General features: G+C 36.4%; 1 protein-coding gene across 1 annotated transcript in view; it reads left to right on the forward strand.

The window, feature by feature from the left end:
• The window catches only part of GNAL (G protein subunit alpha L), a 2475953-nt gene that overhangs the window by 900532 nt on the left and 1551912 nt on the right, over positions 1–23509 (forward strand). The gene's annotated exons all lie outside the window — the stretch shown is intronic.

Consider the following 23509-nt stretch of genomic DNA (forward strand, 5'->3'; position numbering starts at 1 on the left):
TTACAAGAATAGTCCTAGTGAGCAAAACCATTATCATTGGAGAATTGGAAGGAAAAGCTTCACAGATATTACAAAAAAATATGCAATAAACAAAATAGTAGGTCAACTATGAAATTGAAAAGACTGCAAGAAATGTACAAATTATATATGGTATAGAGTGTGTTGAACATATATGGCTTCATATGTTATAAGTATGTAGAAATGGTTAGAAGATGGAGACTAAGAGAGAAAAGATAAGAGGAAGGGAAAACATGAGAGGGGGACAGAATAGTAGGTGGATACATAAAGAAAAGAAGGAAGAAAAGAAAACAAATTATACTGACACGCTCATGCCAGTACGCATGTCTAGATATTTTTTCACTGTGGCTCAGAAAATGAATACTGTGGGTATAGCTGTGTCTCTCAACTGCTCTTCCTTTTTCCAGAGTCCTGTGCTTTAAAGTTCTTATTTCTGCCTTCTCATTGGTTCAGCTGCATCATGTCACTGAACCAAGAAATGCCCAGCTTTCTACAATGTGTAAATAGTTGACCAGTCCAAACACTGGTGTTTTTCAACCTTATATGCACCTCAAGAAAGAACATGCAGGGTGAAAGTGCATGTGAAGATGATGTAGGATAGAGTATAACTTCAGTTGTACTCCAACAAAATGCATTTTTGTACACCTGCCTTTTTTCTCCATCCAATATGAACAATATGTATAACGAACCTGGTTCATCCTCCTTTGTTCCTCCCTTTTCACTTCAAAAATGTTAGATCTCAGTAGATTACAAAATTCTTCTAATAAATTCCAGTCGCAGGCTGCCCTGAAATAGATATTCACAATTATGATCGTATCCTATGAAGTGTATAAAAAAGTGTATGGAGTTTGTAAATGAAGGCTGTAACTTCTTTCTAATGTTAAATAAGTGACATTTATAGTAGACTGTTGAAACAGAAACAGCAATTATTCTGCCCTGTGATTACACGATTTGTGACTGTTTTTAAGCCAGGAAGCTAAAAGTTCAAAGTGCAATTAGAAGATTCTCTACAGATATAACGAGCTCAGAACAGAAGAACAAACTTTTTAACAGGTAAATGTGAAATTTTGCTCAACTGCATATGTGGTTTCAGTATGGAAAGGATATAAGTAAAATATCTGAATGAAGAGTCAGAGAAGACAAGAATGAGGCAGACAGACAGAGAGAGGTGGGGAACAACCCTGGAGCTTGTGGTCTGTGAATTTTGCTCTCTGGACTTGTCTCTGCTTGTAATGTCTGTAAAATCAGCCATTATGAGCTTAAGATCATAGGATCATAGGAGGTTACTAGGCTGATGATCCTAGGGCCCTTACAAGTCTAGCCAAGTTCAACCCTTGTTCCCAAGAGTATCCTTTTAAAGCAGACACTAACATCAGCAATTATTGTCTCTGTTGAAGAGGGACACAGGTGGAACCCGCGGGGTGAATTTCCGATTACCCATGCAGTCATCCAAAGTGCACTTAAATAGGGTCAGTGAGGAACTGGAAGTCTGTTCCAATGGTAAGGCAACCTCTGGGAGACAAATCTGTCCCTCCATCAGGTTCTGTTAATGTCACAGACCAGGTTAAGGTTCTTAGATTGAGTGACCTGTGTGCCATTTGACTTGAGAATGTGCACCATTCCCATTAAAACAGGGTCAGAGATTGCCTTATATGCAAGGCACAGTTCGCCTCTGAGTAGTCTGTACAACACAGAGTAAAGTGACAGTGATTTCAGTCTCTCCACAAATGACAGATGCTGGAGACCCTGAACTGAATTTTGTTTGTAAGAAACATTTGTGGTCTCTCCAATTGCTGCAGGTGCTTGGAAATGTACATAGCAAAGGGAGCATTGTACTCTTATTGCCCTGATGAGGGAAGAGTACAGGAAGGTTATAACCTCTTTTTTTTCTGGAGCAATGCCCTTACTTATGAGATGAACAATATAAAATGCCCTTCTTACCACTGTGGAGACATGGTGATCAAAGGTAAGGTCGCTGTCAACCTGTGTGCCCAGGTCTCTCACCACTGAATGGGTACTTAGGGTATTGTTATTGATGTGGTAGTTTGCAGGAACATTGTCCTAGCCAAAGGGGATAATAATGCATTTTTTTGTATTTAGTTTAAGACCATGACTTTGGCATCAATCATTAGTCTGCGTAAGTTCCTCTTGCAGGATGTTGACATAATTAGGAGACTTAACGACCTCTCCCAGTTTGCAGTCATTAGCAGACTTTGTCAGCCACAGACCTTTGTTTTTTGCCCGGACTTTGGAAAAGTAGATTCCAAACAGTAGGAGTCCAAGAACCAGTCTCTGTGGAACACTACTGGTTATGGGTCTGTTGAAGGAGGTGGAATACCCTATTTTGACTGTATGAGTTCTATCAGTGAGCCAGTTTGCAAACCACCTGACAATATATGGGTTGATACCCAACTGGGTGAGTTTATCATTGATGCCTGAGTGAGGGATGGGGTCAAAGGCCTTGGCTAAGTCTAGGTAGGCAGTAAGTCTTAGGACTTAGTAATTAATTTATTTCATTCTTTTAGTCTATTTGTTCAAAAGGATTACATTTTGTTTTTTAGTGCAAACAAATATGTCTTTATATTTAACTGTTAACTGCCTTGATAACACATTATTTCATAAGTAAAAATGTTATTCACTTTTAAAAATCTTGGGGCTCGATGTCTGTTTACTCATTTATGAGATCAGTGCCCATCAGGTGGTATCCACCTCTAACTGGCCAGATTGCTCAGATACACACTGCCCATCAGGTGGTATCCACCTCTAACTGGCCAGATTGCTCAGGTACACACTGCCCATCAGGTGGTATCCACCTCTAACTGGCCAGATTGCTCAGGTACACACTGCCATTCAATTCTGTAATTAGCTAGTCTATTATCAAGATTAAAATGAAACTGTAAAGTTCCCAGTCAGATAATCTGAAGTAGAGGCAGTTTACCACTTTGGGCCAGGAAAGGATAGTGTACTGTTGAAAGATACCACCGCCCTTCTCTGGAAATTAATATGTGTGTGTGTGTGGGGGGGGGGGGTTATGTGTATGTAAGAGTTTTATTTAAAGTACAGTTATTGTGGGCAATTGGGCACTGGAAGGCACTAGCATCTAAAGAGATTGTTGAGAAAGGGATCTTGAGAGCTTGTCCAAAGACTCTGCTTGGCGGGGTGTTAAGTATTCCTGGGTGTGAATGCTATAAGCCCCTACCCAAGGTGATTGCAGAAGTGCTGGTAAGATAACCAGTATTGCTAGAGCTTTAGTGCATTATACACAATGAGTCATCTTAACAAAATGAGTCTTTGTTGTAAGACTGATGAAATCTGATGCTTTTATGCACAAGCTAAAACCAAACCAACCATTTTCACTCCATGTTGCATCCAGGAAGCAGGAAAGAATATTTATTGTACTGCATCTAATCATTTAAATCAGTTTTGAATGGTGCCTGTTATTTTTTATGCATACTACTGTGGTGCCTTTGAATATGAAGTTATAGCCTTTCATTGTAGACATTTTATTGTTTGCACGTTTTTAAGTGATTCTATTAAATCAGTTTTGAGTGGGTCCTCTCACTTTTCTGCATTTTTATTATTTTTTTCTTTCATCTGAATTTAAAGCTAAAATAGTTTTTTCATGGGTTTGTGTGTTTCCTAGCTCAGCTATATTGCTATGAGCTATGCTTATTAGATATAGGCACTTGTTACCTTTAGCAATATTAGTTAGAGCCAAACCCAGTAACAGGCTATGCTAAGGTGCTACCTCTCACTTCATTTATTTAACATTTGTTAACCAGGAAAGTCTGACTTGGAACAAAGCCAATTTTCAGTGGAGGCCCATGGAGAGACATTCCAGACCCATGTTTTTGTAACGTGGGAGGAAACCAGAACACCTGAAGGAAACTCACACAAACGCAGGGAGGACATGCAGACTCCGCATAGAAAGCACTTTAGCCGAGAATCAAACTGGAGAACCTCTTCCTGTGAGGTGACAATGCTACCACTGCACCACTGTGCCATCCAATGAATAAGTTAACTTGCTTTAGCTGTTTCTGCCTTTGTTTTAGCCATACCAATATTTATATATTTTTTATTTAGTATAATGCAAACATTTTATTGTTGTAATATTTGTTGCACTGACCTCAAAAGAACTTCTTCAGGTAAGTCAGATCTGTACGAATAACTCTTATATACCATGTTGCTATACTCTTGGACTAAATGGAAGGTCAGACAGTTTATCTTCTCTCATTTGTCAACCTCCTAGAACTTGTTATACTCAGGCAATGTAAACAAAAATGCTTGATACACAGAGCAAAATAAAGCTCTTACTTGTCTCTCCATAAACTATCTGTGAGAGATGAAAATATTTATCTAAGATGGAAGCATCATACTTATGTATGAACATAGTCTCTGTGCATCATACACCTTCCAAGCACTGCATGCAAATACCTGGAAAATTATCATGCACTAAGGCTGTAAAACGTCAGTGCACTAAGCCTCCAAAGTCGAACAAGACTTGGACTCAGTTGAAATCATACATCACATACTACCACACCCATAGGTGAGAGTCATCAGCAAAATTCACCCCCCCCCAAATGTAGGACACATAAACCCTCAATTACTTTAAAATGTACTGGTGATGGATGATTCCATAGTCAGGCACACAAACTCTGCTTTTACAAGGCTGGACAAAAGTAGTCTGGACTGATGGTGAGTTGTCTTCCAAGTACAAGATGTTTGATGTTGTAAGGGTACTCAGGACCCTCAAACTGAACAACTCTGACTACAATATGCTGGTGGTCCACATAGGTGTAAAGATTCTGGTACGCAAAACCCTGAGGGATACGCAGAGAAAAATTTTTGAGGTCTCCATGCATGTACAAAATGCAGGAATGACAATGGCATTGAGCAGAATCATTCCTTCTCCAGAAATTGTGTTAAGGTACAAAAAAAAGATGATTGATTTTAACAACTGGCTGAATAAAGTGTCATTCAAGGGGGCTATGACATGTGTCACCTTGGGATGAAATGTTGTACAGCCCTACTTATTTCTCCAAGGATGGCCTGGGCATCTCTTTCCAAGGCTTTCACATACCGGTTAAATCCCTTTTTGCTATTATACTGCCTTTTTAGGCAGTATCCAGCTTGGATCTCCCAACATAAAAAAAAAACAAATCAAGAACCAGATAATACCATGATAGCAATGATCAATGCTAGCAATCTAAATAAATTGTTTGACCATGAGACACTCTGCATTGGGTATGGGATGTTTTGACCACAGACAGTTTGACAGTAGACTGTTTGACCTCCACTGAAATGGCAAGGCAAGAAATAAATAAACCACAGACAATTTGACATAAAAATAAAGTTATATACAGCTCATGTATCCACACAGTTACTGAGTAAATGTCAAAGATTACCTAAAAAAACAAGAAAAAAGAAGTAATGAGGATATATATATATATATATATATATATATATATATATATATATATATATATAGGTGCTGCGTAGCGTTAATAAGCCTCACAGTATGATGTTGTCCTGTTTGATTCTCAGCTAAAGCATCTTCTGTGTTGAGACATGCATGAATGGGCGTACCTAAGGTTGTGCGTCAGAGGTGGCAACTCAGTACGTAAAAATCTACTGCCAATCATTAATGGACCGGAGTTCCACTGTGGCGACCCCTAACCGGGAAAAAGTCGAAAGATACAATATATATATATATATATATATATATATATATATATATGTGTGTGTGTGTGTGTGTGTGTGTGTGTGTGTGTAAAACTGTTTGAAATATTTGCATTTGAAATACATATAATAATAGTATTATTAGTGTTAATCATATTAATTTTTACAATGTTAAATAATATTGATTTTAAAGTTAAAAGTTACAAGTTAAAAAACTGCAAATTAAATTAATTATATTTACAAATTAAATAAACAGTTAAATAAATTAACATTTACATATAAAACGTTAAATAATATATTAAGTCCTATGGAAGAAAACATGATTGAAATACTAAGCAATAAAATGCTTTTATTAAACTTCAAAAACTTTTTTATATATATATATATATATATATATATATATATATATATATATATATATATAATTGGGGTCAAATAGTCTGGAGTCAAACTGTACACTAACTCTTCTCATAGACAATAAATGTAAATTTAAACATGAAAGTGTATACTATTGCATTGGGTCAGATCATCTCGGGTCAAACTGTTCTGCTTCCTCTGCATTTGGAGCAGATTCATCTGTGTACTATTACTGAAACTTGGTTTAAAACAGCAAAAAGCATTTCCTCTATACCATGGATTTGTATTTGACACACTTTTCAACCCAGCATATTAATGATCACATTGCCCTGAGGCAGATTCCTAGAGATCAACAACCCAAACTTATTGAGATACAAATCAAACTAAATAAAACCAACTGTCAGGTCACAAAATGTCACAGGGCCTCTCAATGTCCCCTGAAAACCATGTCTGATTCCTAAATATACCAGATGAACTTCAAATACACAAAAACTTCATCATCCTGAGAGACTTTAACTACCCTTCAATAAACTGGAATACCTTTACCTCAAATGTAAGTTATGCCCAAAAATGATTTGATTTCATAAACAAGAACTCTCCTGACCAAATAGTCAAAGAATCCACTAGAGTATAAACTATTCCTGACTTGGTCCTTACAAATCTGGCATCCAGATGCATTATCTGAATGGTATACCTCTCCCCAGTCAAGGCGGATCACAAAGTGGTAGCCATTAAGAATCCCAAATCATCAGCTGTAAATATCTCAGCACTCAGAGACTTCCAGTGTACCAACCTCCTGCAATTCTATGATGAACTCTCAAAATTCAAGTATAACTGTAACCCCCAAAATGTTCAGATGGCTAGTAATTATGCAAATAAATTCCATCAAGTAAATGTACTAACCTGACAGTTCATATCAGAATTAAACAAAATAGGAAGTTCAAGAGCAAACCAGTCTGGTGGTCTGCATGCTTAAATAAACAGTACAATAAAATAAAAAGCTTCCTAAAATAAGCACACTAAAGATGTACAGATTAAGGTCAGCATCAAAACGTTATCTAAGACACTGAGAAATGTCATCGGGAAAGCAATCAGTAATTAACCAAGCTGTCACCAACTGTAAAAAAATGAATGAATGGAACCAGAAATCACCTAAAGAAGCTCGTACACGAGAGAGTAAAATGCAGTCCTTTATTCCACAGTTTAAACTGGAACACCCCAGTCTTCTTCAGAACCATTTAAAATATGCACACATCCTAGTTTATATAGTCAAAGTGAGTCAGTCAAACTTAACAAACTGATACAAATGAAACATCACAAAGTAATATATGTATGTATGATGAGTTAATAAACCATCATGTGTACAAATATAAAAAATGGTAAAACATATGTACCTGTTATTACTATTAAAATATGTTGAAAAACAATATATCAGGTAATATAATAACTATCTAGTCTAAAATGAAGCAGTTCATAATATAAACTGTACTGAAAAGTACAGTAACAATTGTGGAAAGGTCCAAAGAAATAAACAATACCAATACTTTACATTCCATATCAGTGTGTAAATGCACTATATAAACAAATAATCACAAATATCAAAAGATATAGAAAAATGTAATGGAAAATTAATGGAATTGTGTAAACCAAAGTTTTTAAGATAATGCCAGAAAAGGTTTAATACTAATAAAATCATTTAGTCCAGGGGGTCTCGTGGCATCCAGTATAATCTGCCTATACTACAAATGCGGCTAGCTGCATCTTCCAATTGCCCCCAAATAATAAACTCTGTAATTGGTCTATAATGGCAAAACGGAATTGGTGCTCTCCCCATGCTCATTAATATGTATAAATAAACTAGTGTGTAAGGATATTTATAGGTTACACAGGGACTTAAGGAATAAACATAATATATACCATGATTCTCAGTCGAACCTAACACATTCAGAGAGAGACTGTTTAAACAAAGTGATACACAACAAAGAGGTTCGTATCATGAAACCCGACAAAGGTGGAGGGATAGTTGTATTTCAGACTGATATGTACAATTCCAGCATATATGATATATTACATCAGACTGATACTTATGAATGTTCCCATAACACAAACCAGATCAATATAGGACATAGGCGCATTGATCTGGTTATTGAAGAATACTTAATAGACAACAGGATTACCAATGAGACATGTTTTTGATGTTTCTGAAAAATGACTACCCGGTGTTGGCTAAAATTGTGGGGATACCTAAGATACACAAATGTTTAGACAAACCCCCTTTTAGACCTATCATCTCAGGGTCTAAGTCTAAAACTTTCAATATTGGTAGATGGATAGATCACCAGCTTAAACACATATATGGGGCCATCCCACACATCATGAAAGATTCTTGGAGTTTTTTAGGAAAGCTAACCAAGGATAACTTTATTTCTTTGGACCTTTTCACAATTGTTACTGTACTTTTCAGTACAGTTTATATTATGAACTGCTTCATTTTAGACTAGATAGTTATTATATTACCTGATATATTGTTTTTCAACATATTTTAATAGTAATAACAGGTACATATGTTTTAACATTTTTTATATTTGTACACATGATGGTTTATTAACTCATCATACATACATATATTACTTTGTGATGTTTCATTTGTATCAGTTTGTTAAGTAAGATGTATGCCTTTAAAAGTTTTTTTTCTTTTTTCTTGACTGACTCCACTTTTTGCTCATATATAAACTAGGATGTGTGCATATTTTAAATGGTTCTGAAGAAGACTGGGGTGTTCCAGTTGAAATCGGGAAAGCAATGTCATTAGACTAGCATTGGAAGCTAAAGAAAATTACAAATCAGACTTTCCTTATGTCAGGAAAGTAAGAAACAGCACACGACATTGTGCCATATGTGTTAAAAATTGTAGAACTTATTCTGGTGCAGTACATATCACAAATATATCAGGTAACACATTCAGTGCAAATTTCACCCCCAACATAACTCTACAAAGCCCACTTATTCCAAAGGTTCTTAATCCCCTATCATTACAAAAGAGTACTTGCTAAATGTGCTGGCCAAAACAAAAAAAATACATCTTGCATGGGACTTGATGATGTACCTGACCGCATGCTGAACAGTACTAAACATTCACTGGTGTATCCGCTTCTACAACTATTTAACCTGAACATAGCCAATGACTTTGTCCCTGAGGTAATGCAGCACAGCCGTTGTAATGCCACTTCACAAGGGCGGTTCAACCACTGACCCTGGAAAGTACAGATCCATTATCCTGACAAGCTTCATCAGCAAGGCTGTGGAACAAGTCATAACTGACCTGATACACGATGACATTAAAAATCTTATAAGACCTGACCCCAGCAGTTTGATGTTGCTAAGGGTAGATCCTGCATAATGAATTTGGTAAATTTCTTTGACACAGTAACACAAGCTTTGAACAGTGGCTACGCTGTCCATTCAGCATATCTTGACCTCGCCAAAGCATTTGATAACATATGCTAAAATAATTAACAAATTATGTGGTCTGCAATTTGTTCCTTGTATAGTTAGGTGGATAGCAAATTGGCTGAGTGAAAGAACCTACAAAGCGAAAGTGGCAGTTGTGTCCTTAGAAAGCATACATGTAACCAGTGTATCCCTTAAGGATCTGTACTTGGTCCTTTATTACTTGGCATATACTTTTATGATTTTCCAATGAAAATCTGTGATCTCTGGTTAACCAAGTATTTGGTTGATTGTAAAGTGGGTGTCATCCCCAAATCCCCTTCTGACATGCAGAAGCTACAACTTGAACTTGCACATTTTAGAAGCTATTGCACAGAAAATGGACTAAAACTAAATGCTAAAGGGTGCAATGTTGTTGCATTTGCTGAACAATCCCTCAACTCAGCTTGTAGTATGGGCAACACCCCACTCCAAATGAAGATGTTGTGAGAGACCTCAGAACATGGATAAATAATTCCCTCTCCTTTGATCATCATGTTGCAACAGTGGTTAGGAAATCCATCTATCTGGCACAGCTGATTGCAGAAGCTATCTCCTGTACAGCCAAATAAGTGAGCAGGCCCATCATAGAATACAATGCTTCCTTTGGAATGCATCTTACTAGACATACAGGGCAGTGGGAGAGACTTCAGAGATTGCCAACAAAAAGACCTAAACCACCAGGAGATGGCAGAGGCTCTGTGCCTGTATTCAGTCTCCTATAGACTCCTTGGAGCAATCTGTACCATGCTTTTCAGTCCATTAGGGATCCAGCAGTCCAAGAACTCTTATCTTTGCACAAATCATGCATTCTAGTGAATGCAAAGACCAAAGATCTGAACATGTTTCATGTTTGATATTGTGAAGGACAGAGATATTCAAATTGTGAAACCCGATAAGAATAACAGTATTGTCATTATGGATAGGACTGACTTTTGTAACAGTATTAGTGTCCTATTGATGGATAGTACCTATCAGGAAATTTCACATAACTAAATTGATATTGCTGACGGGAAAGCAGACTTATTGTTAGAAGACATGTTGTATCAAGGTCAAATTAATATAGATGAGCATGGTTTTTAAAAAAAATGACCATCCAGTTATTGCAAGTATTTCTGGTATCCCAAAAATTCACAAAGGCCTTAATTGCCCCCATTTAGACCCATAGTAGATGGTAAAAGGTCAAAAACATTTTTTATTGCCACATGTCTGGACTATTATTTAAAAAGTGGTTTAAATGCATATGATTATATTTGTAAGGATTCGTGGCAATTTTTATCCCACCTAAATAATACTGAGTTTGGCAATAATATGTTACTTGTGACAACTGATGTACTTGTTTTCTGTAATACCACAAGATATGGGGTTAAAATGGTTGGAGACACATTTATTCAAAACTAACAGATTTGACCAGGACCGGATTAACACTCTGGTAGCCCTTATGGAGATAGTTCTGGATAACAATTTTATTTATTTTAAAGGGCAATTTTATAAACAAACCATGGGGGTAGCAATGGAGGCAGCCTGGACCCCCACCTTTGCAAATTATGTGATGTCCTTTTGGCAAACAGAATATATTTTCAGTAGTACATACAACAACAATATTAGATATTGTACTAGATAACTGGTTGACATTTTTTTAATATGGACAGGTTTAGTGGAGCTGCTAGATGACTTTTTACAATATATTTATGAAACTGTGGATTTCCTTAGTTTCACATATAATGTGAGTGACAGCAATATTTCCTATTTAGATGTAGAATTAAGGATGGATTTTACCAAAAGGAGGCTTGTTTCAAGAATTTATAGGAAACCCACCTTCTCAAACTCACATCTAGATTATACAAGCTGGCACCCTCCACACCAAAAAAGATCTGTTGTGAAAAGTGTATTAGTGAAGGCAACTAGAATGGTAACCCTAGATGATTAATTCAACGAGAAGGTGGATTTTGTTATTGTATTTATTTAGAAATAGAGGTTATCCCTGTAGTTTATTGGAAAATATTAAACAATAGTGGAGTAGTAGATATATGTGGAAATGAAAAAGAGGACCATAAATTATCTTTTATTTTAACTTACAATAAGGATAATACAGCAATTTGTAGATTAATAAATAAAAACTGGAACTTGCTTAGTACTGAGAAGACATTTCACATTTAATAAGAACCGGTCCTTTAAGAACATTTTTGAGGGGAATGTCTCCTATAGAATAAATGAAAACAATTTCATTTGTAGGAAAAAAGGTAATTTTAAATGTGAGATATGCAATCAGTGTCCCTATATAATTAAAACTGGTGACATGTTTGAGTCCCCTTCAGATGGCTGAAGTTTTAAAACTTCGAAGTTCATATGGCCGAGACCATATGATCGAAGTTTTAAAACTTCGAACATTCTAAATGGAGATCTCCATACAGCGCGGAATGGGAAATTTTACCCTTCTCCTAGCTGGTGTAATCTCGGAGTTGGTATATTTAAATAGCAGGGGGTGTGGGGTGCAGGCCTGCAAAAATGTCCAGGAACATTTTTTTGTTTTGTTTTTGTTTTTCTTTCAGGTGTTCGAAGTTTTGAAACTTCGATCATATGGTCTCGGCCATATGAAATTCGAAGTTTTAAAACTTCGATCATCTGAAGTAGACCCACTTAATTTATTGAGAAATAATATTTATATAAATGGACATTTTAATTGTCAGATTAGGAATGTTGTTTACCTAGTGAAATGCTTAAAATGCCCCACATTCTACATAGGAAAAAACTTCTAGGAGACTAAAAAAAAGAATATATGAACACCTGAACGACATTAATAAGGCCAAAGGTACAAAAGCTTTATACAGACATATTAGTTTGTATAAAGACCATAGTTTTGGATTTCTAGTGATGCAATACGTTCGTTTTGATTTACAGGGAAGAATTGTATCTGAAAATTTGGAATTATGTGAACTTAAATGGCAACTGTTGCTAAATGCCACTATTTTAAGAAAAGCATGAGTATAAATTGCATTTTGAAGTTAAGGAGTTATAAAGGTTTTTAAATTCATTGTGAAACTTGGTGATGTATTTTATAAGCATGTGTATATATATATATATATATATATATATATATATATATATATATATATATGTATATATATATATATATATATATATATATATATATATGGATCTAGGATGTTTGCTCATGTGAGCAAACGACCAAAACACAAACGGCCGTATGCCTGTTGCTGAGGCTGTACTACGGTGCAGGTAAGGGAAATTTCCCTTTTCCCCACTGTAGTGCGGTCTCGGAGGGAGAATATTAAAGTAGGGGTGGAGGCACAGCCCACAAGAGGGGGTGCAGGGGGTGAAGCCCCCCTGCTAAAATGTAAATGTAGTGTTTTATTTTTTTAACGCTTTAACAAAAGCTTTTCAATAAAAGCACTTTAGTTAAAGTGTGCCGGTTAATATGGATTCGGACATTTACTCACTCGAGCAAACGTCCTAGATCTATATATATATATATATATATATATATATATATATATATATATATATATATATATATTGTTTTTTAAAACTTTTTTCAGTGGCTTATATAGTTTATAAGCATTGTAGCTGTTTTAACACTTTGTAAGGACTTTTAAATGGAGACATGTTTATGATGTGTTAATGTACAAGGGAAGGTCATTAGTTTGTTATGGCATATGACTTTAGATAACTGATATAAAAGATGGTGTTTTTTAACATTGTTAGTTCTGAAGAAGTCTCTTTAGATTTTTTTGGGATGAAAGTGCTTAACCTATTAATAAATAAAGTTTGACTGCATTCTCTATTCTTTGCTTGTTGCATGTCCGCATTCTGGGTGTTAATTTTTACTTCTTCAGTTTTGTTATTAAGTAAGGGAGGAAGACAGAGTACAATGTGTTTATGTATGTAGAGAATAAAATTTTGTTAATTGAATTATGAAGGCTTTGTTTTAATGTGCAGAAATAGTGTTTCTTATTGTTTTATTTCCCTTTTTTCTCTGTATGAAATTTTCCTCACTGACAAAAAGTCTATAAATAAGTTTTTAATTAAGTTTATATAAGTAAAGCCTCTACTCTTTTCAAATTCATTCTTATTTCCTGCATGGAGGCCGTTGGGTGCAATGGCAGATGGGAATGGTACAATGAGCGAGAATGGCCGAGGTGAAAAATTAGACAAATGCTAATGGTTGCTGATAATGTGGATGAAAATCAGTGAAAGGTGGATCATGATGCTGTACAGCAACATTATGATGAGGATGTTACACACAGCATTCAGATGGACAGCGGAAAGGACTTCATCAGAACTCAAGAGGTTATGATTACTGAAATGTTGTCTCGAGAACTAGAAGATGCAAACTTGGTTGCAATGCTGCAGCAAGACAATCTGAGTGATGAATTGGAGAGCGATGGCAGAGCTTGGTGGTGTGGATGAAAGAGAATTAGTTAACACACACAAAATAACAGTAAAGGAACCTATTAATATTAAAAAGAAAAGGGCATATGCTTCAGTCATTGGGTCAAAGTAAAAGGGGTAGAGAGAGACCACAAGTGAAATGCAAAATAAGAAGAGAAGACCAGCCAAGAATGATGCCAAAAATGGTGTGCTACATATAGAGGATAATTTAATTCCTTAAATGTGATTTAAAGTGCATGATGTTTGATCTCTCATAAATTTAAGGAATGAATCTTTCTGTGATATGACTTTTTAATCAGACTCATTATTAATGGAGTTTAATGACATTCTTCTTTGGTATGGTAATATTTTTTTCTGGTCTAAATATAAACATTAAAAAGAGTGAGTTTGCAATTCAGATCAGATGAAGTGGAAAAATTAATGTAAACATTTTGGAGAAATGTGTGAATCTGTGGACATTATAAATGAAATAGGGAATGAAAGGAACCTTAGGAATGGAGGATAGGAAGTAGATGTTATAATGAATTTGGAATTATGTGAACTTAAATGGCAACTGTTGCTAAATGCCACTATTTTAAGAAGAGCATGAATACAAATTGCATTTTGAAGTTAAGGAGTTATAAAGGTTTTTAAATTCATTGTGAAACTTGGTGATGTATTTTATAAGCATGGGTATATATATATATATATATATATATATATATATATATATATATATATATATATGGATCACCTTTAAAACCTCGAAACCGCGTTTGCCCGAAACACTAACGAGCGAAACGAAAAGACCGAAAACACGAAAACATAAAACGCCGACAACGCAAAACACCGAAAACCATTACACCAACACAGTACACTACATAACATATGCACTATCCCTAACCCAAACCCTAACCCTAAGGTCCGACACTACCGCACTTACCCTACCTGCACCCTAACCCTAACTCACTTAACCCACCCCTAACCCACAGTCCCTCACCATCGCACACACACCCTACCTGCACCTAACCTAACTCACTTAACCCACCCTAACCCACAGTCCCTCACTATCGCACACTTACCTGTCCGCTCCCTAACACTAAATCCTCACTCGATCGCACACTTACCGAGTCCCTAACCCACAGTCCTCACCATCGCACACACCCTACCTGCACCCTAACCCTAACTCACTTAACCCACCCTAACCCACAGTCCCTCACCATCGCACACACCCTACCTGCACCCTAACCCTAACTCACTTAACCCACCCCTAACCCACAGTCCCTCACTATCGCCTTACCTGTCCGCTCCTAACACTAAATCCCTCACTCGATCGCACACTTACCGAGTCCCTAACCCACAGTCCCTCACCAGCACACACACCCTACCTGCACCCTAACCCTAACTCACTTAACCCACTAACCCACAGTCCCTCACCATCGCACACACACCTACCTGCACCCTAACCCTAACTCACTTAACCCACCCTAACCCACAGTCCTCACTATAACACTTACCTGTCCGCTCCTAACACTAAATCCCTCACCGATCGCACACTTACCGAGTCCCTAACCCACAGTCCCTCACCATCGCACACACCCTACCTGCACCCTAACCCTAACTCACTTAACCCACCCCTAACCCACAGTCCCTCACCATCGCGCACACACCCTACCTGCACCCTAACCCTAACTCACTTAACCCACCTAACCCACAGTCCCTTACTATAGCACACTTACCTGTCCGCTCCCTAACACTAAATCCCTCACTCGATCGCACACTTACCGAGTCCCTAACCCACAGTCCCTCACCATCGCACACACACCCTACCTGCACACTAACCCTAACTCACTTAACCCACCCCTAACCCACAGTCCCTCACCATCGCACACACACCCTACCTGCACCCTAACCCTAACTCACTTAACCCACCCCTAACCCACAGTCCCTCACTATCGCACACTTACCTGTCCGCTCCCTAACACTAAATCCCTCACTCAATCGCACACTTACCGAGTCCGTCCTTTTCGGTCATCTGCGTTTTCGGTATTCTCGTCCCGTCAGATTCCGTTTCGGGCAAACGCGATTTCGAGATTTTAAAGGTGACCCATATATATATATATTTAAAATATATGGATCTAGGATGTTTGCTTGTATGAGCAAACGATCGAAACACAAACGGCCGTCATGCTTACGCGAAAGTGCTTTTCACCGAAGAAGCACTTTCGCATAAGTATGCCTGTTGCTGAGGCTGTACTACGGTGCAGGTAAGGGAAATTTCCCTTTTCTCCACTGTAGTGCATTCTTGGAGGGAAAATATTAAAGTAGGGGGTGTGGGGGGCACAGCCCCCCACATGGGGGGGTGCAGGGGGGGTGAAGCCCCCCTGCTAAAATGTAAATGTAGTGTTTTATTTTTTTTTTTGTAACGTGCTTTAACAAAAGCGCTTTTTCGATAAAAGCACTTTCGTTAAAGTGTGCTTGGTTATTATGGATTCGGACGTTTACTCACTCGAGCAAACGTCCTGTTTTTTAAAACTTTTTTCAGTGGCTTATATAGTTTATAAGCATTGTAGCTGTTTTAACACTTTGTAAGGACTTTTAAATGGAGACATGTTTATGATGTGTTAATGTACAAGGGAAGGTCATTAGTTTGTTATGGCATATGACTTTAGATAACTGATATAAAATATGGTGTTTTTTAACATTGTTAGTTCTGAAGAAGTCTCTTTAGATTTTTTTGGGATGAAAGTGCTTAACCTATTGATGAATAAAGTTTGACTGCATTCTCTATTCTTTGCTTGTTGCATGTCCGCATTCTGGGTGTTAATTTTTACTTCTTCAGTTTTGTTATTAAGTAAGGAAGGAAGACAGAGTACAATGTGTTTATGTATGTAGAGAATAAAATTTTGTTAATTGAATTATGAAGGCTTTGTTTTAATGTGCAGAAATAGTGTTTCTTATTGTTTTATTTCCCTTTTTTGTCTGTATGAAATTTTCCTCACTGACAAAAAGTCTATAAATAAGTTTTTAATTAAGTTTATATAAGTAAAGCCTCTACTCTTTTCAAATTCATTCTTATTTCCTGCATGGAGGCCGTTGGGTGCAATGGCAGATGGGAATGGTACAATGAGTGAGAATGGCCAAGGTGAAAAATTGGGCAAATGCTAATGGTTGCTGATAATGTGGATGAAAATCAGTGAAAGGTGGATCATGATGCTGTACAGCAACATTATGATGAGGATGTTACACACAGCATTCAGATGGACAGCGGAAAGGACTTCATCAGAATTCAAGAGGTTATGATTACTGAAATGTTGTCTCGAGAACTAGAAGATGCAAACTTGGTTGCAATGCTGCAGCAAGACAATCTGAGTGATGAATTGGAGAGCGATGGCAGAGCTTGGTGGTGTGGATGAAAGAGAATTAGTTAACACACACAAAATAACAGTAAAGGAACCTATTAATATTAAGAAGAAAAGGGCATATGCTTCAGTCATTGGGTCAAAGGAAAAGGGGTAGAGGGAGACCACACGTGAAATGCAAAATAAGAAGATAAGCCCAACCAAGAATGATGCCAAAAATGGTGTGCTATATATAGAGGATAATTTAATTCCTTAAATGTGATTTAAAGTGCATGATGTTTGATCTCTCATAAATTTAAGGAATGAATCTTTCTGTGATATGACTTTTTAATCAGACTCATTATTAATGGAGTTTAATGACATTCTTCTTTGGTATGGTAATATTTTTTTCTGGTCTAAATATAAACATTAAAAAGGGTGAGTTTGCAATTCAGATCAGATGAAGTGGAAGAAATTAATGTAAACATTTTGGAGAAATGTGTGAATCTGTGGACATCATAAATGAAATAGGGAATGAAAGGAACCTTAGGAATGGAGGATAGGAAGTAGATGTTATAATGAATTTGGAATTATGTGAACTTAAATGGCAACTGTTGCTAAATGCCACTATTTTAAGAAGAGCATGAGTATAAATTGCATTTTGAAGTTAAGGAGTTATAAAGGTTTTTAAATTCATTGTGAAACTTGGTGATGTATTTTATAAGCATGTGTATATATATATATATATATATATATATATATATATATATATATATATATATATGGATCTAGGATGTTTCCTCATGTGAGCAAATGACCGAAACACAAACGGCCGTCATGCTTACACGAAAGTGCTTTTCACCGAAGAAGCACTTTCGCTTAAGTATGCCTGTTGCTGAGGCTGTACTACGGTGCAGGTAAGGGAAATTTCCCTTTTCCCCACTGTAGTGCGGTCTCGGAGGGAAAATATTAAAGTAGGGGGTGTGGGGGGCACAGCCCCCCGCATGGAGGGTGCAGGGGGGGTGAAGCCCCCCCTGCTAAAATGTAAATGTAGTGTTTTATTTTTTTTTTTTGTAACACGCTTTAACAAAAGCGCTTTTTCGGTAAAAGCGCTTTCGTTAAAGTGTGCTTGGTTATTATGGATTCGGACGTTTACTCACTCGAGCAAACGTCCTAGATCTATATATATATATATATATATATATATATATATATATATATATATATATATTGTTTTTTAAAACTTTTTTCAGTGGCTTATATAGTTTATAAGCATTGTAGCTGTTTTAACACTTTGTAAGGACTTTTAAATGGAGACATGTTTATGATGTGTTAATGTACAAGGGAAGGTCATTAGTTTGTTATGGCATATGACTTTAGATAACTGATATAAAAGATGGTGTTTTTAACATTGATTTAGATTTTTTTGGGATGAAAGTGCTTAACCTATTGATAAATAAAGTTTGACTGTGTTCTCTATTCTTTGCCTGTTGCATGTCCGCATTCTGGGTGTTAATTTTTACTTCTTCAGTTTTGTTATTAAGTAAGGGAGGAAGATAGAGTACAATGTGTTTATGTATGTAGAGAATAATATTTTGTTAATTGAATTATGAAGGCTTTGTTTTAATGTGCAGAAATAGTGTTTCTTTTTGTTTTATTTCCCTTTTTCGTCTGTATGAAATTTTCCTCACTGACAAAAAGTCTATAAATAAGTTTTTAATTAAGTTTATATAAGTAAAGCCTCTACTCTTTTCAAATTCATTCTTATTTCCTGCATGGAGGCAGCTGGGTGCAATGGCAGATGGGAATGGTACAATGAGTGAGAATGGCCGAGGTGAAAAATTGGGCAAATGCTAATGGTTGCTGATAATGTGGATGAAAATCAGTGAAAGGTGGATCATGATGCTATACAGCTACATTATGCTGAGGATGTTACACACAGCATTCAGATGGACAGCGGAAAGGACTTCATCAGAACTCAAGAGGTTATGATTACTGAAATGTTGTCTTGAGAACTAGAAGATGCAAACTTGGTTGCAATGCTGCAGCAAAACAATCTGAGTGATGAATTGGAGAGCGATGGCAGAGCTTGGTGGTGTGGATGAAAGAGAATTAGTTAACACACACAAAATAACAGTAAAGGAACCTATTAATATTAAGAAGAAAAGGGCATATGCTTTAGTCGTTGGGTCAAAGGAAAAGGGGTAGAGGGAGACCACAAGTGAAATGCAAAATAAGAAGAGAAGACCAACCAAGAATGATGCCAAAAATTGTGTGCTATATATAGAGGATAATTTAATTCATTAAATGTGATTTAAAGTGCATGATGTTTGATCTCTCATAAATTTAAGGAATGAATCTTTCTGTGATATGACTTTTTAATCAGACTCATTATTAATGGAGTTTAATGACATTCTTCTTTGGTATGGTAATATTTTTTTCTGGTGTAAATATAAACATTAAAAAAAGTGAGTTTGCAATTCAGATCAGATGAAGTGGAAGAAATTAATGTAAACATTTTGGAGACATGTGTGAATCTGTGGACATTATAAATGAAATAGGGAATGAAAGGAACCTTAGGAATGGAGGATAGGAAGTAGATGTTATACTGAAAAAATGAAAGTATTGTTATTAAGCATTTTCAAATGTAATATATTTGGCTGGATTTAGAAGAACTTTAATGTATCTGGGGCAAGCAAAAACCTTTTGGAAGGGAGGGGATTCAATACATTAAATAAATGTAAAATAAATAAAAATAAATAAAATGTGAGAAAATTAAATGCAATTAATGTGGGGAAAAGGATACAGATAAGAGATGTATGGCATAGTATAGAGTGTATAAAAAAGCAAATATATTTTTGTTTTTATTGTCACAAAAGGCAATATCTGTTAGAAGGGAAGGACAAACAAAGGGATTACACAGATGATAAGGTACAAGAAAAAGAAAGCATTTCAGAAGAGGAGGAAGGTGGGGAAGGGTCAAAAGGATTTGGTGTAGGAAGAAGTTTGTGCACAGGTAGGAAGCCAAAGATGTAAATATAGTGACTACTACACTAAGGAAAGGTTGAGAATAAGAAAATCCAGTAGGTCCTGAGTGATTTTGGCTTGACTACTCAGCTGAGATCTCAACCTTATAGGAAAATAATAATTGTGTTGTATTGTTTCGTAATATTAATAGCATATTAAACAGTTACAAGAATGACTGTTTGGGAATGCTGTGTAAAATGTGACCTAGATATAATCATGTTGCAAGATATATGATTGGCTTCAAAACAGGATAGGGAACAAATGGAAAATAGTGGGGAAAGACAGTAATGTGGAATATGAGTTAAGAATATTGTTCAGGTGTATATTTTCTTTGTGTGAGAAAAAAGTTTGAGGTGTTTGGTAAGATTAGGTAGAACTATTATGTTACATGGGGAAGACTGTTCAAAGTTGTAGTTTTTAGGCTTTTACAAAAGTAAAAAAGGAATAACTGTTTCAAGACAATAAAAGTTATGTGACTACAAAAATAAAGATTTAGTTTGTAATTTAAGGGGTACTGGATAGAAGATAGGACAGGATGTTATAAAGATTTTACAAGAAGCAATGTGGGGGAAATTAAATATATAGAGTCAATTTCAGTTGATCTATAAAAAGAGGTGGGCATTTAATAGAAATTGGTTTCATTTATTATCAGAAGGGCTGCAAGAAGCAGATTGAGGTGCAGTTGTAACAGGGTTTTCTGACTATTTAATATGGGTGGATATTTTTTAAATAAAAGCATTACAACATACGGTAAAGATGTAAAAAAGTTAACTGGATTTTTCAACAAACGGTGGAAGTGGAGTTACAGCAGTTGGGATCTTTTCTGCAATTGGAGCTACTTTGGCTTCTGTTCTTATGTCCTCATTTCTTCGTCTATTCCACGGAATGCATCCGACTACCCGTCTCCGGCACTTCATTTCCATCACCTCTAGCTTCTTCAACTGTTCTGCCTTTACTGCCCATGTTTCTGTACCATACAGTAGTACTGGCTGCACCACTGTCTTGTACACCCTACTGTTCAGCTTTTTTGGCATTCTTCTGTCATATACTACACCTGACACTCTATGCCAGTTGGCTGCAGCCTCTCTGATTCTAGCTTTGACCTCTTCATTCAGACTTCCCTTCTCCTAAACCACCCCTCCCAGATACTTGAAGCTGTTTACCTGTTCCACTATCTTCCCTTCTATCACTATTCTCAGATTCTTTTGATTTCACCAGTTTGCTGCCATTACCACCATTTTATCCGTGCTTCGTTTCATCCCATGTGTCTTCAGTTTTGCATTCCATTCTCCTATCCTTTGCTGAAGTTCTAGTTCAGAGTCTGCCTGTAATGCCACATTATCTGCATACAGCAACTTTGTTGATCTGTCCCCTCCAACCTCTTTGCTAATGTAGTCTGTGACGCCCCTGCACTGGCCCAGTAATCAAGCAGTCTCAATCCTCACCACTGGCAACAGCTAAGGGATGTACATGTTGGGAATATGACATGTACACACAGTAAAGTACAATTTTCCTTAAGAGCACACAGAGATGACAGTCAGTCTGGAGATGGTTTCTCCCACTTTCTCCAGATCCCCTTAAGACTCCCCACTGGCACAGCTATAGGATTGAGATCTCAGCTGACTGGTTAAGCCAAAACCTCCAGCACCCTCTCTGTCCAACCAGTGCTTTGTGTCCCTTCCCAAGTACCTGACACACACACACTTTAAGATTTGATTTGTATACAAACACACAGACACACCTGGGAAAGGCTGGCACAGGTTTACTAGCTATGCCCCCTTCTGCCCAGACTATAAGGTGGTTATCACTGCCACCAACCACTCTTATCAGCTACTGTAGACCTTTAACAAAGGGTGTCCAATCCTACTGTGTAATGTTACTAATAATCCAAATGGTCGTTTTGACCAAGCGCCAGGCTATTAGGAGTGGCCTGTACAGTGTCACCAAATACATATGCAAGTACTTTAAGAGGTTAAATATGTCTCACAAATATCAGCCACAAAGATAGGTTTAAATATATTTAATAATAAATAATAAAAGAACAAGACAATACTCAGTCAATCAACACAGTAACTTCAGAGTTCAAAAATCACATGAAATATTTTAAAACAACATTGCAGGACAGTCTCAAATAAATACAGAAAACATCTAAATGCATCTTTACTATATCCCTGTCTATATCTAAGAGAGATACTATGCCCTAAATCTTACTTACAGCAAAGCAAGTGCAGATGATGATGATGATGAGTGGATGTTCTTGCTAGATCCAAGACAAAATGCAAAACGCACAGTCTCTCTCTGAGAAAGTTCTAAAATTAATACCAAATATTACTGATGGGTTAGCCTGAATGACATCACTTTTAGTATGAAATTTATCCTTCTCCCAGACTTTCTGATATAACCTTCATTTTATCTTTATTATCACCTCAACATTATGCCATTCCTTTCTGTCCATAGACAACTCATTATTGATGTATCTATGTCTTCAACTTCTTTTCTTTTTTTGTCTTCTCTCATGCAGTCCAAGAATGTCCATGCCTACATTATCCTCAATAATCCTTACATTAAAAATCTGTATATGCATTCCTTATCCCACAGACATCATAGAGTATCTAGTAAAGAAAACATGCCTCTTTGTTCTTCTTCATTACAAATATGTTTCAATTGACCTTTTACTGCAACTTTTACAGTATAAACACCAAGTAAAACTCTGATTATCATTCATTTTAAATCTTATCTTAACTAATTTTTGTTTCTGTTTATTAACATCTTTCCAAGCATCAAAAATCATCATAATCATCCCAATCATCATTTATGATATTCTTAAACATTTTCTATCTTGACAAGTATTTCTAACATTCAGCTTCCATTGTATAGCCTTTCTATAATACTCATGCACAGTTTATACATTTCTTTTTTTTACCTTCTAATATTCCATCTCAACATTCCTTATATTAAGGTTAGTTCTTTTGTATAAATATATTCTGAGTTTTATTTTCATCCACAGTAAAACTTAAAACTGAAAATATTGTAATGGTGCCAATCAGAATAAGGCCTAAACCTCTGTAATGCAAATCTGTATCCTTTATTTATATGATCATGCTTACCAAACCAAACGTTTTTTAAGTCCCAACCTTCTGCAGTTCTTTCTGAAAAATATCAATTGATTCTATCAACAATGCTATATTTTTGCAACTAAAACCAAA

This window comes from Protopterus annectens, chromosome 3.part1 (assembly GCF_019279795.1).
Source record: "Protopterus annectens isolate FY-2018-M chromosome 3.part1, PAN1.0, whole genome shotgun sequence".
NCBI lineage: Eukaryota > Metazoa > Chordata > Ceratodontiformes > Protopteridae > Protopterus > Protopterus annectens.